Source organism: Myotis brandtii, unplaced genomic scaffold (genome assembly GCF_000412655.1).
Source record: "Myotis brandtii unplaced genomic scaffold, ASM41265v1 scaffold82, whole genome shotgun sequence".
In the NCBI taxonomy this organism is placed as follows: domain Eukaryota; kingdom Metazoa; phylum Chordata; class Mammalia; order Chiroptera; family Vespertilionidae; genus Myotis; species Myotis brandtii.
Window position 1 is genome coordinate 7447136 of NW_005371324.1, and position 18022 is coordinate 7465157.

Here is an 18022-nt window from a genome sequence, read left to right on the forward strand (position 1 = left end):
TGGCTCTTCCACAAAATACCGACTTCTGCACATGGGCCACAAAGTTTCAAATCGCACTGTAGTGCGCGCCCGCACGTGGTATTTTGTGGAAGAGCCACACTCAAGGGGCCAAAGAGCCGCATGTGGCTCAAGAGATACAGTTTGCCCACCACTGCACTAGACCAATCACAGCGGACACCCTGGTGTGCTACCCTGATCCCCCTGTTGCACTGCTGACAGCTCACAGCTGTGTCCTTCTGACCTTCACTGAGGAAGCTGCCTGACTTAGGAAACCACGCATCCTCCCCGGGCAGCCCACATCCGTGGCCTCACGGGATCTCTCGAAGGCGCCACCTCAGTCTCACGGCCCAGGGTTAGTTGAGAATGCTCTTGCAGCCGCACTGCAGTGCAAATTCTTCCTCACAGTTTCCCTAGCTCCTTTACAGGTGTTATTCCCAAGAGCACTCCCCAGTGAGACCCCTTCATCCGAGAATCTGCATCCTGGGGAACCCATCTCATAATACATTCTTTGGGGTGAGGGAGCGATATCAAGAAAAGTTTCCTAGAGAAGACAACACCAGAGGGACATGCTAAAGGAACCGGAAGGAGTTATCCCAGTGTGTAGGCAAGACTGTGACAAAAAATACCTCATTTAACAAGGCTTCAAGTTTACCCATGGTAAGGTCTTTGACTGCTGGCTACATCCTACTCGCTTCAGCCAGCTTTCATTAGGCACCGCCACGTAGAGATGGCACTAAGCTAACACTGCTTCGACAGCCGGGGAAGGGCCACTTAGCTACTGCACACTCCGAGGAAACAACTGGCAGAGTGCTCAGTGCAAGCTGAGAAAAGGATGTTGGAGGCAGTCCACCAGGATTAGGTGCAAAAAATAATCATTTGTTTGTTTTTCTTAAATAGCTCCTTGGCATTATGTACAAAATTAGAGTATTTCTTTTTTTAAAATACGTTTTTATTGATTTCAGAGAGAGGAAAGGAAAGGGAGAGAGAAATAGAAACATCAATGATGAGAAAGAATCATCGATTGGCTGCCTCCTGTAAAGCCCCTACTGGGGATCGAGCCGCAACCTGGGCCTGGGCCCTGATTGGGAATCAAACCACGACCTCCTGGTTCATAGGTCAAGAGCTCCCCGGAGTCTCTCTCTTTCTCTTTTTTTTAACCCCTCACCCAAGAATATGTTGTTATTTTTTATCTTTTAGAGAGAGAGGAAGGGAAGGAAACATCAATATGAGAAACATTGATCAGCCACACCAGCCCAGCTAGAATATTTCTTAATTAATTCACAAAAGCAAAAACAAAAAATCATCCATATTAGGGGCTTCAGTCAGGAAAACAAAACCACTCCATGGGTTTCAAGGAGGGAATTTTATAGGAAATTGGCCACAAAGAGAGAACCGAGAACGCATGGGAGAGACAATGAGTGAACCCGGAGATTCACAGACACCACCTGTAATTGTCTGTCAGGGCTGCCCTTACAAAACACCAGGGGCCCACCGGGGGGCTGAGACAACAGAAGTTTGTGTTCTCCCAGTTCTGGAGGTCAGAGTTCGAGACCAAGGTGCTGACGGGTTGGCTTTTCCTAGCCTCTCCTCTGTGCCTGTGCCCTCAACTCCTCATATTAAGGACATAAGTCCTACTGGATTAGGGTCCACCTCATCTTCACTTAATTACCTCTGTAAGGGCTCCTGGTCCAAACAGTCGCATTCTGTGGTGGTGGGTTAGGACTTGGACATACGCATGGACAAGGCTGAAGCACAGGTGAGCCCCACAGCACCACCGCTCAGTCTGGGAGAACAAATTGGAGAGACAGCGTTAATGAGGTCCAGAACCTGAACGGAGGGGCTGGAACTCAGTTTTCTGGGACCACTGAGGCTGGTGGGGGACAACAGTGAGGCCCCCCACTTGGAGGTTGGGGAGGTCAGAAGACCCTGGCCCCGCAGTGGCCACTGTGCCTACCGGAGAGAGGCAAGAGCTGGAAACAGGACTGTGGGTCCCTTCTCCCCTCCACCTAACCCAACCCAGCCAGGGCCTCCCATTGGCAGAGCCTAATCAGAGTCAGCTGGCCTGGAGTCTGGGAAACAGCCTGCTGGGTCTTAGCACCCACCCCGAATACATGGCAGAGCCCAGACAGGTGGGAATGAGGGCAGAGAACAAGCAGGCAATGGCCAATGCATTAGTTGCCTTAGTCCCGTGGTCGGCAAACTGCGGCTGGAGAGCCACATGCGGCTCTTTGGCCCCTGGAGTGTGGCTCTTCCTAAGCCTTAGGAGTACCCTAATTAAGTTAATAACAATGTACCTACCTATATAGTTTAAGTTTAAAACATTTGGCTCTCAAAAGAAATTTCAATCATTGTACTGTTGATATTTGGCTCTGTTGACTAATGAGTTTGCTGACCACTGCCTTAGTCCTTTCAGGCCGCTGTAACAAAAATACCAGAGAGGATGATTTAAACACACATATTTAACTCTCACAGTGCTGGAGGCTGGGAAGTCTGAGCTCAAGGCACCAGTAGATTCAGTGGGTGTGTGTGTGTGTTGGGGGGAATTAGATGGGAGGGGTCGTCTTCTTGCTGTGCCCTCACAAAGTAAAAGGGGCAAGAAAGCTCCCTGGAGTCCTTCTCTCTCTCTCTTTTTTTAAAACACTCACCAAAGGATATGTTTTTATTGATTTTTTAGAGAGAAAGGAAGAGAGAGGGAGAGAGAGAGAGAAACATCAATGTGAGAGAGAAACATTGATTGGCTGCCTCCTGTGCCCATCCTGACCAGGATGGAACCCACAATCTGGTATATCCCCTGACTGGGAATCAAACCTGCCACCTTTTGCTCCAACACCGGCCTGGGCTCCCTGGAGTCTTTTATCAGGGCTCTAATCCCATTCATGAGGGCTTCACCCTCATAACCTAATCACCTCACAAGGCCCCACCTCCTAAGAGTGTTGGGATTTCCACATAAACATTTAAGGGTCATACACTTCTCGGCAGCTGCACACATGCTCTGAACACTCTTGTTTTTTTCCTCGGAGGATCCAGGGCAGGTACCTGAGCCGCGCTAGGCCTCACACACCTGATGAAACAGATGCACAGAAATCACATTCTTATTCTATTTATGCAGAGAGTTTACTGTCACAGATTTGAAAATTCCAACCATGATTGCAATCACCCCCTCGCTGCAACACATCTATATTATACATGCACTGGGCTCTTTGATGTTTAGCAACTGATTTAAGCTGCACACAAATCTTTACCGTTAAACAGTCAGAAGGCAACTGTGGAATAAAGAGGTAAGGAATCAGGAAAATAAAAATGAGAAATAGCCTAATACTAAATGTACGAAGAAATTTTCCAAAGCCTACAGAGTAATCATTATTCAGGAGGAACCATCAAGAAGGAACTGTAATAAAAACACCAGGCAAACCTGCTGATGATTTGTGATCTAACTTCTGAGGCTGGCTGAAAGTTACCTGCAGATTACCATCTGCATTTCAGCCATACCGAGCACTCCGCCTTCCCACCAACACACATGCCAGAGTTCCCACACTCATCCTTCTTCTCTGACAGTAGCCCTCCTGCCAACAGCCCTTTCCCCTGTGTAAAATGTTCTTGCTCCTGCCGGGGTGCACACAGCTTCAACAGGATTTTGTACTGACCAAGTCGGGACTCACTTCCTTCCCAGCTGTCCACTTTACCTCGGTCACTTCCCTACCTCCCCTGGGATGGGAGTGCAGGATTCTTTAAGGAACCCCATTCAAGCTGAATTAGGAAAAGAGAGAGAGAAGGGAGAAGGAAGTGGGGGTAAGGAAGAAAGAGAGAGGAATAAACTAATGGCTCATCTAGGCAGGAAGTTCAAGGTATGATTACATTCAGGAACAGCTGGATCAAGGCCCTCAAACAAGGTTGCCATCCCATTCATTCTCTCTCTCTCTCCCTCTTTGCTCCCAGTGTCTCCATATGACAGCACAGATGGCCCCTAGCACCTCCAAACTTATATTCTTCCAGCTTAGCATGCTTGCAGAGAGCACTGCTTTCACAATTATGGCACCAAAATTCCCCGACCTAATTATACATGCTTGGATCTCATGCCCTCCATAAAATAATCACTATGAGCAGATAACGCAATATTCACTTTGGCCAACAAAACAACACTATTCAGCCCCCATACACCTCTGCCAAGAGGTATGTTGAAGGCCCAGACTCAGACCAAATGACAGCAACAGCTTGGTCATTCTTCCTCTTGACCAAAAATACTATTGAAAAGAAAATATTAAAAGTATGCACCACTTTTCATTATCTGAAAACATCAATTGGTTTTCCAGGAACCAATCATCTGCAATATATGTTAAGCAACCTTTATTCAAAAGCACTAAGGCATTAACACAATTCTAGATTCCTGAGTTCATAAAAAAATTATTATAGAAACTTAAAAGGAAGAAAAGAAAAAAGAGAGGAAAAAAATCACCGTGCACACCCTTTATGTTTTGCCATCTGGGCCGACAATCTTGGTCCATATACAATCACCTTTTTTTGCGTGTATTTTTAGCATTTTTTTTAAATTATAGTTAATGTACAATATTATATTGGTTTCAGGTGTCCAACCTCACGATGAGATATTATACAACTTACAAAAGAAACAAGCCTTTTTTTATTGCCACAGTCTTTATAATTGTTATTTTTAATGATCATCTGACTTTTTTCTTCAGGTAGATAAACAAAAACTTTTATTCAACCATTTCCCTAATATTGGACATTTAAGTTATTATCAATTAATGTATTTATTACATAAATAATATTGCTATGGATACTTTAGTGGAGATTTTATTTATTATTTCATTAATCTATAAATAGATAGATTTTATCTATTTGTTTTCTTAAGTTTCCAGAATTTTCAAATTTGGCTTCTTGGAAGGTTTCACCAAGAAATACTGCCATTGGTGTAATGTGTTCCAGTTTTCCCACAGCCTCCCCAACCGTGGGCTTGGTGCGTTCGGTGTCTGCCAACTTGAGCGGGTCAGGGCCTCGGTAATGACAGGCCCGGAGCTGGAATATGCGTCTCTCCATCCCACTGTCCTCTTCACTGCTCCAGGCAGCTCGATTACAAAATAAATGACATGAGCCCTGGCCGGGTGGCTCAGTTGGCTGGAGCATCATCCCTGTACACCAAAGGGTTGCACGAGTTCAATTCCCAGTCAGGGCATATAATCTTCCTCTCTCTCTAAAAATCAATAAATGACATGAGAAAGGCATTGGCAAGAACTTGAGAAGAGAGGGTGGCAGGAGAGAATCTCAAGGAAAAGAATGCCCAGGAGGAGGAGTGTCCAGGTGAGGCAATTGCCCCCTCACCTTCCTGTCAGGACTGTAGGCTGGGTGAGGAGTAGCTCCTCCAGGCCTGCTCGCTAAGACTGGATGCATTAGCATCACAGAAGCCTCACCGCTGCCTCCCAGGGCCCAGCCTCATGTTCTGCTCTCACCTGAGAGCAGAAAGAGCTCCAACTTGAGAGCTCACAGCTGTTCAATTCCTGGTTCATTCGCTTAGCTGTATAGCCCTGGACGATCCTTAATTTTGTGTATCAAGATAATGGGCATTAAACCCTAGTATACAATAAGCATTCAATAAGTGGTAGGTATTGTCTTCTAAATCTAGCCCAGGGTCAGCAACCTTTATGTGTAAAGTGAGCTATTTGGGGCTTTGTTGACAATACATTATCTTCTCTTCTTCCTACTACCTGACAACCATCGTTCCTTCCTTCCTTTCTAACCCTTTAAAAATGTAGAAACCTTTGTGCTCACTTGGGCAGCACATACACCAGTGATGGCGAACCTATGACACGCGTGTCAGAGGTGACACGCAAACTCATTTTTCTGGTTGATTTTTCTTTGTTAAATGGCATTTAAATATATAAAATAAATATCAAAAATATAAATCTTTGTTTTACTATGGTTGCAAATATCAAAAAATTTCTATATGTGACACGGCACCAGAGTTAAGTTAGGGTTTTTCAAAATGCTGACACGCCAAGCTCAAAAGGTTCGCCATCACTGACATACACTAACAATGAAGAACCTTTTGTAGCTCACAGGCCATACAAATTTGGGCAGCTATAGTGTGCGGACTAGATTCAAGTCATGCCACTCTGCTTCTTCAAAACCTCCCCTGCTGCCTCCTCTTACAGATTAACATCTAATCAGGGTTCTCCCCAGATATCAATCACCTCCCGCGTTCCTCCCAGCCCTGCCCCATGTTCTGGTTACACATTCTCTGAACCCACCCATGTGCTCTCACATTTCCATGCCTTCTCTCCCCCTGAAAATCCTGACAAAGTCCTACAGGCTGCAGAGTGAAGAGGGAAGGGGAGGAAGGGCGATGAGACCTCAGGCCATCGGGGAAAGAGAGGGATGTGACATTCATTTCCAGATGTGCTGCACAGTCTCTCTCTCTCTCTGAAGCACACTCTGAATTCTCAGGCCTAGTTCATTGTTGCTACATCCTCCTAGCCCACACGTGGCTCACTCTGCCCTCAAATGCCTCTGGCCATAGGCAAACGGCAATGCTCTTTAGAATAAGAATGCCTGCCTCATCAGTTTCTTTGAACATATTGAAGACTTTTTTTCTTAATTCATGGGAAAATGAACACATTTCAGAATATGAAAGCAAAGCTTCTTCCCCCAGCAAATGTGAGAGTCAGATGATTTATAAATTATGAAAAGGAACTGGAAGCCAGGTCCCCGACCAATTTCCTGTCAGTGTCACAGTTGCCTCATTTTCTCACATTTCCCTCCAATATGTGCTGCTGGGCTTCTCCCAGCCAGGACGCAGACCCAGGTGACTCCAATTAGGCAGGCTTGAGGCAGCAAGTGATGGGCTGAGTGACTCATTAGCCTTTGCTTCGCCTCTCGCCAGGAGGCTCACTGCTTGTGTCTGATGGCCAGGAAGGGGCCTCCCCAGCCCCGGAACCCATTGTGACTTCAGACCCACCCAGGCCTGCATCTCTACCCTGAAAATATTTCCTACTTCATCGAGAGTTCTTTCAGATGTATACCCGCCTGGCCAGTGTGGCTCACTTGGTTGGGCATCGTCCCGTGAACCAAAAGGTTGCTGGTTTGATTCCAGGTCAGGGCACATGCCCGGTTGCAGGCTCCATCACGGGTATGGGTTGTGTGGGAAGCGGCCAATCGATGTTGAGCTCTCGCATTGATGTGTCTCTTTCTCTCTCCCTATCCCTTCCTCTCTCTCTCTGTAAAAATATCACTAAAAATATTTTTAAAAAATAAATTCTTCGAAGTCTTAAAACAAAGATGTATACCATCTCTACATACTTATTCAACACTTCCTATGAACTAAGTACTATTTCTTATTTTATGAGTCAGTGAGACAGACTGAAGTGGGACCACACTATGGGCTGAATTGTATCTCCCCAGAATTCATACATGGAACCCCTAACTCCTAGTACCTCAGAATGTGACTCCATCTTACAGATGTGATTAAGTTAAAATGAGCTCCTTAGGGTGGGTGAGCCCTAATGCAATCTGACCGTGTCCTTCTAAGAAAAGGGGATTAGGACACACAGAGGGACCCAGGGGACATGCACACAGAGGAAAGATGTGACAACGCAGCAAGAGGGCAAACCATGGAGCGAGGCCTCAGAGGAAACCAAACCTGTTGGCACCTTGACCTTGGATTTCCAGCACCCTTGAAACTGAGAAAATAAACTTCTATTGTTTAAGCCACCCAGTCTGTGGCATTTCACTATGGCAGCGCTGCTAGGCTAATATAGGCCCCATCCCTTTGCCCTTGACAAGACTCAAAATGTTTCAACCCAAGTGAAACCAGCCTTCCCAAGGCTGCAGATCAGACCTCTCTGGTCCTCTCTCTGCCTTGAGAGAGAATATGCTCTCTCTTTCCAAAGTCCGTCCCAACACAGACTCTCCCCCTCATACTCCCCTCCTCTCACCTTCCTGGACAGTACAGCACCTCTCCTCCTGCCCCCTTCACCCACTCCCAGTTCACATCTTTCTCTCCCCAGAATGAGCACTATTCTACAAAAGCATGGGCTCTGGACACAGGGAGAGGAGGAGGTTTAAGCATGGTGTGTATCATTCCTTTGTCTCAAATTCATACTGTATTAGTCAGGGTTTTCCAGAGAAATGGAACCACCAGGATGTGTATATATAGAGAAATTTATTTCAAGGAATTGACTCACATGATTGTGGAGAGTCAGGGAAGAGTTTCAGTTTGAGTCTAATGACAGTCTGCTGGCAGAATTCCCTCTTGTTCAGGGTAAATCAGCTTTTGTTTTATTAAGATCTTCAGCTGATGGGGTGAGGCCCACATGCATTATGGAGGGCAACCTGCTTTACTCAAAGGCCACCGGTTTAGATACTAATCTCATCCAAAAAACACCTTCACAAAAATAGAACATTCTGGAATAATGTTTGACAAAATATCTGAGAACTATGACCCAGCCATGGTGACCATACAATTAATCATCACACATGTCTTCCTTGTACTAAACTGCTTTGTCTTGTCCTCACTGCACTAATTAGAAGGGAAATGTCCAAAATAATAACCACCAGCCATGTGAGGCTATCCAAGTGGAGATGTGCTGTACCTGTAAAACACATGTCTTACTAATTATTATATTGATTTCAAATGAAAATGCTCATTTTGATGGTATATTGATTATATCCCTTTCCTATCGCTGCCATACAAATTGTTACAAACTTAGTGGCTGCAAACAACACACATTTATTATCTTACATTTTTGTAGTTCAACAGCTTGACCCAGGGTCAGTGGGCTAAAATCAAGGATTTGGTGGGACTGTGTTCCTTCTGGAGGCTTTAAGTGAGGGTCTGTATTATTCTTGCTTTTTCCAGCTTCTGGAGGTTGCCCACGTTCCTTAGCTAGTGGCCCCCTTGCTCCACTTTCAAAGCCAGCATTATCTTCTCTCTTATCCTTCTTCCTTCCTATCATCTCTCTGACCACAGCCTGGGAAAAAGCCCCCCTTTTTTTTCTTAATTTTCACCCGAAGAAACATTTTTATTGATTTTTAGAGAGGAAGGGAGGGATGGAGGGAGAAGGAGAGAAAGAGAGAGAGAGAGAAACATCACTCGGTTTCCTCCTGTACATAACCTGACCTGACCAAAAATCAAACCTGCAACCTTTTGGTGTACGAGACAACATTCCAACCAACTGACCCACCCAGCCAGGACAAGATTCTCCATTTTTAAGAACAAATGTGATTAGATTGAGCCCACATGAATAATTCAGCATAAGCTGATCATTCTAATTTTAATCACATTTTCAAAGTACCTTCTCCATGTAAGAAACATACTCGCACTGACCAGTGTGGCTCAGTTGGTTGGGCATTGCCCCATGCACCAAAAGGTTGCTCAGGTTATGGCTTCCCAGTGTGGGGTGGTGGGGGGCATGCAGGAGGCAGCCGATTGATGTTGAGCTCTTGTAACGATGTTTCTCTTTTTCCCTTCCTCTCTCTCTCTAAAAATCAATAATCTAGTCTTTAAAAAACAAAGAAAGGAAACATACTTACACTTTAGGTATCTCAGACATGTTTGGGTCCTATATTCTGCCTATCCCATTGTGTTAAATAAATATTATTTAAATTAATTTCACTTTTTTAAACTTTCCTTAATGTGTTTACTAAAAATTTTAAATTATAATGTGGCTCTCATTTTTGGCTCACATTGTTTTATTGTTCAACACTCTATTAGGAATTGAGAAATACAGAGATCAAGAGACTTGTCAAAAGTTGTAGATCAAGTCAATAATGTGAAGTGCCTCAGGGCTCAGACCTCTTCTCTTTCCACACTGGTCCTGGGTGATCTCATCCTGTCTAATGACTTCAGTGCTATTTATGTGCTGATTGACTCCAAACTTTTATCTCCAGCCCAGACCTCACCCTTGCTGTCTAATAGGCATCTCAATGTCATTATCTCAAACTGAACCGTTGCTCTTCCCCAGCTCCAATCCCAGTCTCCTTCCCTACCCACTGCTCGTACAGTTTCCCTCATCTCAGTAAGGCCCCAATCTCCAAGATAGATAAGCTTGACTACTCTTCTTCTTTTCGGACACACACCCAATACATCGACAGGTTCTGTCAGTTCTACCTTTAAAATGCACGCAGTATCTAATTATTGTCAACACCCTACAACCTGGACCAAGACCACTGCCTTTCACCTTGATTAACACAACAGCTCCATAATTGGCCCCTATGCTTTAATTCTTCTCCCTTCCAGTTTATTTTCAGTAGAGCAGCCAAAGTTATCATGCTAAAACATGGATGTCATGTCATTCCTCATCTTAAAATACTCCAATGATTTTCCATCTCGTTAAAAAAAAAAAAAAAAAAAAAAAGCTGAATTTCTTACCATTGTCCTCCAAGGCCCTCCATAGCCTTGCCTCTAGCTACCGCTTGGCTTCATCACCCACCACTCTCCTTGCTCCACTCATTCATACTTGCTACTTGCTGTTCCTCAGATATGTCAAACATACTCCTACCTCAGGGCCCTGGCAACTACTGTTCCCTCTCCTTCAACAGTCATTCCCCAGAGAGCTCCATATCTCATGCCTTCAGTTTCTTTAGGTCCTTAATTAAATATCAACTTTTAGCATCCCCATGCCATCACTCTCTATTCCCTCTAACCTACATTATTTTTCTCCATAAAATATCACTATGTGACATACTGTTTTCTTATTTATCTGTTTATTGGCTATTTCTCCTGAATAAAAATGTATCCATAAGGACTGAGCTTTTCATCTGCTTTGTTCATTCCTGTACCTCCAGCATCTAGAACGGTGCCTGGAACATAGTAGCCACTCAATAAACACTGATCAATAAATGTATAAACTAATTGACTCAGGATTAGTAATGTTAGGCTGAATAATTAAGAATAAGCTAGAAAACTGTGTATTCAGTATTATTTTTTCAGAACCATATTATTTAATTCTAGCAGGTCTTTAAAGGCATCTTTCAATACTTACAAACCACATTAGCCAAATTCCAGGTGAAAATCTTATTGTTCAAAGAGCAAGTGGTTTCAAATCCTTTTGCCCTTTTGCCATTCAAAATTAGTTTACATGGATAACTGTTCAAATCTAGCCTTTAGAACTGGCAGAAGAAAAAAAATGCAGATATTTGCCATTACAATAAATGGAAAGGCAACAAAAAATACCAATTTTTTTCAGTTCATTTAACCCCTAATCAACTCTCAAGCAAAATATCCTTCCCAGCTGACAGCTTCAGTTAGCAAACTAAAGGGCCTGCTTTTCTCAGCTTCTATCACGTTGCAAATCTCCAAAAGCAAACTAATTGCTTATCACTTAAGCAGAAAGAGAACAGGGACATTATATTTTCTTATTACTGTACAACTAATCTCTCTATTTGCTAATGCTTTGGGTGCTGTTGATCTCAACTTTCAAACTGCTTTTATTCTCAACCCATAAAAAAGCAGCTATTTATGACTTTGAAATAAATTTTCTTTGCTTTCTTTTCCTTAAAGTCATACTGCACTTGAAAGTTCTACATGCAACACTGATGTTTAACAGAAAATACCAAAATATCAACAGCCTTTATCTTCCTTCCATAAACCTTGAGACTATGTCTGCATTCCCTTCAATTCTCTACCAATCTCGTGACCCTCAAAAAGTAGAAAAGGTTGTTCTTCTAAATCATTTTAAAAATCACTAGAACATTGGGCCAAAAAGAGTATTATAAAGGTAAAAAGAAATATCATGAGTCATAAGTTAAGGGCAGTAGAAACTCTTGCTCTACACAGATACACAAAGGGAATAAACTAGAAAGTCCATAAAAAGACCATAATCCTATATAATCCTATATAATAAAGAGCTAATATGCAAATGGTTGTCACACCCACATGCCTTAACACCATAACAGTTCAGACACTCAACACTGGGGAGAGAGAAATGGGGATCAGCCAGGCTGTGGCCCAGGAGAGGGGCAAGCTGCCCACCCCGCAGTCCTGGGTGCAGCAGCTGTGCCTGCACCTGCGGCCTGGGAGAGGGACAAGTTGCCTGCCCTGTGGTCCCAGGCACCAGCACCTGTGGCTGTGGCCCGGGCAAAGCTGCCCACCCACAATCTCCTGCTGTAGCCAGCCTGGGCAAAGCTGGCCTGGGTCCTGGGTGCCTATGACTGGCCAGAGGAGAGAATCCTGGGTCCCGGGTGCAGGGCAAGGCAGAGGCAGTTAGGGGTGATCAGGCCAGCAGGGGAGCAGTTAGGGGCGATCAGGCAGGCAGAGATGGTTAGGGGTGATCAGACAGGGAGGCAGGCAAGCAGTTAGGAGCCAGAGGTCCCAGATTGTGAGAGGCAGTCAGACATTCCCCGAGGGGTCCTGGATTGGAGAGGGTGCAGGCCAGGCTGAGGGACCCCCCCCCTCCCATGCATGAATTTCATGCACTGGGCCTCTAGTATATATCATAATTTAGTATATGAGAAAGCAGTTGTTTCAATAGTTTTTTAACTAAACTGTCTTATAACTGACCAATTATTTGGAATACAGAATTAAATTCTATGTTAGTTAGGAATGTTCTGGCTATAGGTAACAAAACAACAACAAAAACTAACAGACTTAAAACACAAGGATGTTGAGTTGTACATAACATGAAGTCCATAGGGAGGCATCTCAGGATTGGTCAGTACCTTAAGGATGGTTTGAAGTTCCTCTTCACCACCCTCAGTGGGTTGACTTTTCATCCTTGGACATGCTACCTCATAATCTAATATGGCTGTCATAGCACAAGACATCAAGTGCGCACATACTAAAGTCAAGAGGTAAATGCAGGCCAAGCTAATGAGAGAGAGTTCTCCTTTAGTGTCTCTCTCCTTTCATCAGGAAGTTCAATTGTCTGCAGAAACCTCAGAAGAATTTCTCTTCTGCATCCCTGGCGAGGCCAGGTCCAGAACCATTCCTTCTTATACCGAATGCAGGTTAAACCCATATCTAACTTTTTCTGTCTCTGCAGTTGGGAGGTAGACAGGGAAAATTGAAGTGGGAATTGATGTTGGGTAGCCAATCAGATCCTCAGTAATGCATATCAAATACATGCATCTGGCCAGCAAGAGACTAAATGCTACTGGACTAGTCCTCCCCCAATATACAAGAATATACCCTAAAGAAAATATGTGAAGTAACTGTTTTCAGATGTTGGACCACAGGATAAACAGAACTAAGTTGGCTCAGAAAGGGAGACAAATGAGGTGAACCACATGACCATCCCAGCTTTTTTTCTGGAGAAACTTTCAGACTGCAGAGGGAAGCATAGTCCACACAAGGTGTGACGGTCTTGCTCAGCTGCAAAAACAGAAATCGAATCACACAGCCACTGAGGTGGCTGGAACTTGTGGGGCAGGGTACCAGGATAAAAGGAGCTGTGCAGAGAAGTAGACCCAAAATCTGCATCAGAATCCCCTTGAATCTTAGGCCAAATACTCACCTGTGTGTGTACAAAATGGGCCACAGAGAATTACCAGGGAAGGAACAAGTGCCAGGATCCTGAGAGCTGAACAACAACCAAGGCCCATATGGACCTGGAAGACATTTAAGTTCCAACCAGTCATGGTGAAAACACTTTATTGAACAGCCTGGGCATTTGGTAGAGACTCCCAGAAAGGCTATGCTCAACATTTGGCTAATGGAGCCTTTGAGTAACCACCTCTCTAGTCCTGCCCGAATGAAGCTGAAAAACAAACCTGGAAAGAATCATGCTGCTTCACAAGAACATTAACTACATGCTGAACAAAACTCATTAAGGAAGAAAAAAATTCTGGACAACCAAGTAGGTAGCATTCATCACATTCATATACAAGCAAAAATTACTAAAAGAAAGAAAAATGTGACCCATGACAAGAGAAGTCAGTCAATTAAAAACAAAATTAAATTGAGTTGATTAAAATATTTAAAGGCAACATGAAAAATATAAATGTGCCAAAAGAAAATGCAAGTGGAAATTTCCAAGCTTTACACTGAAAGTAAAAGTATAAATAAAATGATTGCTAAATTTAATTACTGTACCCATGAATTTAAAACACCTGTGTATCAACAGCAATACATTTCGTGAACTAAGTTAAAATAAGCAGAAAATTGGGGGAATGAAACTTCTATGGAAAAGGCTTAAATTATTTATATGAAAAGGCTTTTCAGAGCAATAAGAAAAAGTTTTAAAGCAACGGTTATAAAAAAATACTCAATATTTTATGGTCAATAAACATAAAAATGTTCATCTTCATTAATAATAAAATGCATTTAAGTAGCAAAAACTTATTTCACATAATAGAGTGGCAATGATCAAACAGCATAATATCTTGCTAACAAGGGTAAAGGGAAACTTACAACCACTAATGGGGAACAGGGCATGGATCCATTATGAAAGGTTAATTTGGCAGCATTTGTCAAAGCTGAAAATTTTTTATAATGTCCAACCTTGCAATTCTACTTCTAGGAATATAGCCTAAGAATATAGGCTATGTAACTAGATAACTGCCCAGGGAATTTACATGAAGATGTGCATCGCAAGGTAGTGTATATGTATAGCCAGCAGTGGCGTCTAAGCACAAAATAGCAGCAGGTGTTGAGCTCCCTGGCCCTGCTACCCTGGCAGTGCGTGTATGAGCTACGGAAACAAAGGTCTGTAGGTGAAACTCAAAGGACCCATCCCACTTAACTCTGTCATCCTTAAGGCCCAAGAAACCCTGCCTGAGGCCATCTCTAACGGAACATCAGAGAGAGAGGAAAGAGCTTGCTGCCCCTGTGCAGAACCATGACGGTCAACAACAGTGCCCAACAGAAAGGCCGGCTTCCGAGCAGCCGAGGCCAGTACGTGATTTGTGTCACGTAAAAGATACTCATGGATTCTTCTAGAAGTACTCAGGTCAAGAAAGAAGCAAGAGCAACTAGAAACAAGATCCAGGGGCTTTGAGTTTTCTAGTTAACATATCCACCAAGAGGTGAGATGTGGGAACCAAAGCCCGCTTTCTAAATGACCTTCTCTTTGAGTAATAACCTAGTCCCATTTTTCTTCTTTTAATCTACTTCTGGTCTGGAGTCCAAAGCCACTGGAGAATTTAATTTCTCTCACTTGGTTTCTAAATTTCTCCTCCACATTTGTCTGTCTTTGCTCTCTGGAGGACATTCAGCTATTGTTTTTACTGATCATACTTTGTTGTTGTTGTTGTTGTTGTTGTTGTTGTTGTTGATTTTCACCTGAGGACATTTTTCCATTGATTTTATTTACTTATTTAAATTTACCTTTATTGTTGAAAGTATTACAGATGCCCTCCCCCTTTTGCCCCATTGACCACCTCCTCCCCAGTCCCACCCCCTCCCCAGGCCTTCACCACACTATTGTCTGTGTCCATGGGTTATGCATTGTCAAAGCCAGCAAGAGCCCTGCTCAGCACTGCTGCTCTGAGTTGCTCTGAGTCCATATATTCTTCTAAATTCTTCCCGACTACACTAAGGGGGGCAGGTTCCTTCTCAAACCCTGCCCAGTGTACTAACTGTTGGGAACTTAGTCCAAGTTCCTCCTTTATCCTCTGCTTACTAGTAACAGGTGCTGGGTCCAAGTCCCTCTGCTTGGGGGCTGGACCTCCTAGGATGCTGGGTCTTAGATGGATAAGCCATGAAAAGTTGTGGGTATATAGTAAGAATGAGTCTTTATTGCAGAAGCCAGTGGCCATATAGCTGTCAGACAAAATAGTTCTTTACAACAGTCCTATACCAGCAGGCAGCCAGACACCAGCTGGTTAACATGTACATCCTTCCCACAAAGCAGCATTAGTCTCTGTACCCACAATTATTATCTGGGCAGCCACACGCTGCCCCAAGACCTATAGCTTTACATAGTAGTGGCACCTGAGCTCTACCTTAGAGCTACAGCCTCAGTAGCCTCTCCAGCTCAACAGTACACTGGCTGGTTCACAGAATAGCTATATCTGAGCTCTCTATGAGCTCTTAGCCTGACATCATAGCAGTGCCAGCTCTCAGCTCCATCTGGGCTCTCTAGCCTTTTTCCCCCTAGCCTACCCTCTTGCAGACTAGCTGGTCAGTAACCTGAATATACCACATAGACAAAAGAAGACTTTGTGCCAATAGTTACATCAATCATTTTGGCTACAGAAGGAATACCATAAGGAAGTGGAATTGTACTTCCTTATGGTATCCAAGCCTGATTAAGATTCCCATGTTCAGGGTGGCCTTGGACGTCTGGTGTATTAACTACAAGGCCTCTGTGCTTCACTGGCCTTGACTATCAGGCATCCAGGTGTGGTTCCCACATGCATATATGCATATAAGTTCTTTGGTCGATCTCTACCACTGCCCCCGGTTCCCCCAACCTTTTCATCTGAGAATCCTCAGTCTATTACTTGCTTCCATGTCTCTGGATCTATTTTATTTGTCCGTTCATTTTGTTCATTAGATTCCACATGTAAAAGAGAGTGACTATCATCAGTAAGTCAACAAACAACAAGTGCTGGTGAAACAACAAGTGCTGGTGAGGATGTGGAGAAAAGGGAACCTTAGCACACAGCTGGTGGGAATGCAGACTGGTGCAGTGTGGAGTTTCCTCAAAAAATTAAAAATGGAATTGCCATTTGACCAAGTGACCCCACTTCTAGGAATATATCCTAAGACTGAAACACCAATCAAAAACAATATATGCACCCCTATGTTCATAGCAGTGTTATTTACAATAGCTAAGATTTGAAAATAACCCAAGTGCCCATCAGTAGATGAGTGGATAAAAAAAAAGCTGTGGTACATTTACACCATGGAATACTATACAATTAAATGAAGGACCGCTTATCCTTTGAGACAACATGGATGGACCTGGAGAGTATTATACTAAGCAAAATAAGCCAGTCAGAGAAAGACAAATATCATATGATCTCACTTGTATGTGGAATCCATTTATTTTTAAAGAGACTTGAAGGGAGGGAGAGAGAGATATAAACATTGGTGTGAGAGAGACACATCAATTGGTTGCCTCCTAAATGTGCCTTGACCTGCACCAGGGATCAAACCCGCTACCCAGGCACGTGCTTTTGACTAGGAATCAAACCCAAGAACCTTCGGCGCTCCAGTCCACACTCTAACTCAGTGGTCGGAAAACCGCAGCTCGCGAGCCACATGCAGCTCTTTGGCCCCTGGAGTGTGGCTCTTCCACAAAATACCACATGCGGGCGCGCACATACAGTGCAAAGTTGACTTAAAACTTTAAGTAAAGTTTATTAAGTTAGTTTTAGGGAACATTGTGGAGTGAAAGAAGATGTAGTGTCGAGGATTGAGAAAGGTATGTTGAGATGGTTTGGACATATAGAGAGGATGAACGAAAGGAGATAGACGAAACAAGTATACAAGATGAGTGTGGATGGGAGAGTTGGAAGGGGTCAACCTCAGCGAACGTACCTCAATCAGACTGAGAACGTTTTTAGCAAAGGCCAGCTTAGGAGTGCCCTAATTAAGTTTATAACAATGTACCTACCTATATAGTTTAAGTTTAAAAAATTTGGCTCTCAAAAGAAATTTTAATTGTTGTACTGTTGATATTTGGCTCTGTTGACTAATGAGTTTGCCGACCACTGCTCTAACTACTGAGCATACAGGCCAGGGCTGATCATACTTTTTTAAAAATATACTTCTACTTTTTTTTCTACTATTTCATAAAGTCAATTTACTATTTCTATTTTTTATTATCAGGTTTTTATTCAACTTAATTTTCTGAGATAATGGAATCATGGGCATTTTTTCCCTTTTATTTAGTTTTTTTGAAAAAAATTACTCTGTTTTGAAATTTAAAAATAGCAAGGTAAAAAGAAGATACATCTATGGGAAAACAAAAGTGAAAATCATTGAGATACAGTCCTGAACATATTAGTACTTAAATGCACTTTTTATATTTTTACCTTGTATTTAAGTTATTATTATACTAGAGGCCCGGTGCACAAAAATTTGTGCACTGGCGGGGGGGGGGGGGGGCCCTCCGCCCCCCTTGTGCCC

The 18022-nt window shown here is 43.3% G+C and overlaps 1 long non-coding RNA gene across 1 annotated transcript in view; it reads right to left on the bottom strand.

The window, feature by feature from the left end:
* LOC106724403 overlaps window positions 1-18022 on the bottom strand; it is an 86824-nt gene that overhangs the window by 40833 nt on the left and 27969 nt on the right. The gene's annotated exons all lie outside the window — the stretch shown is intronic.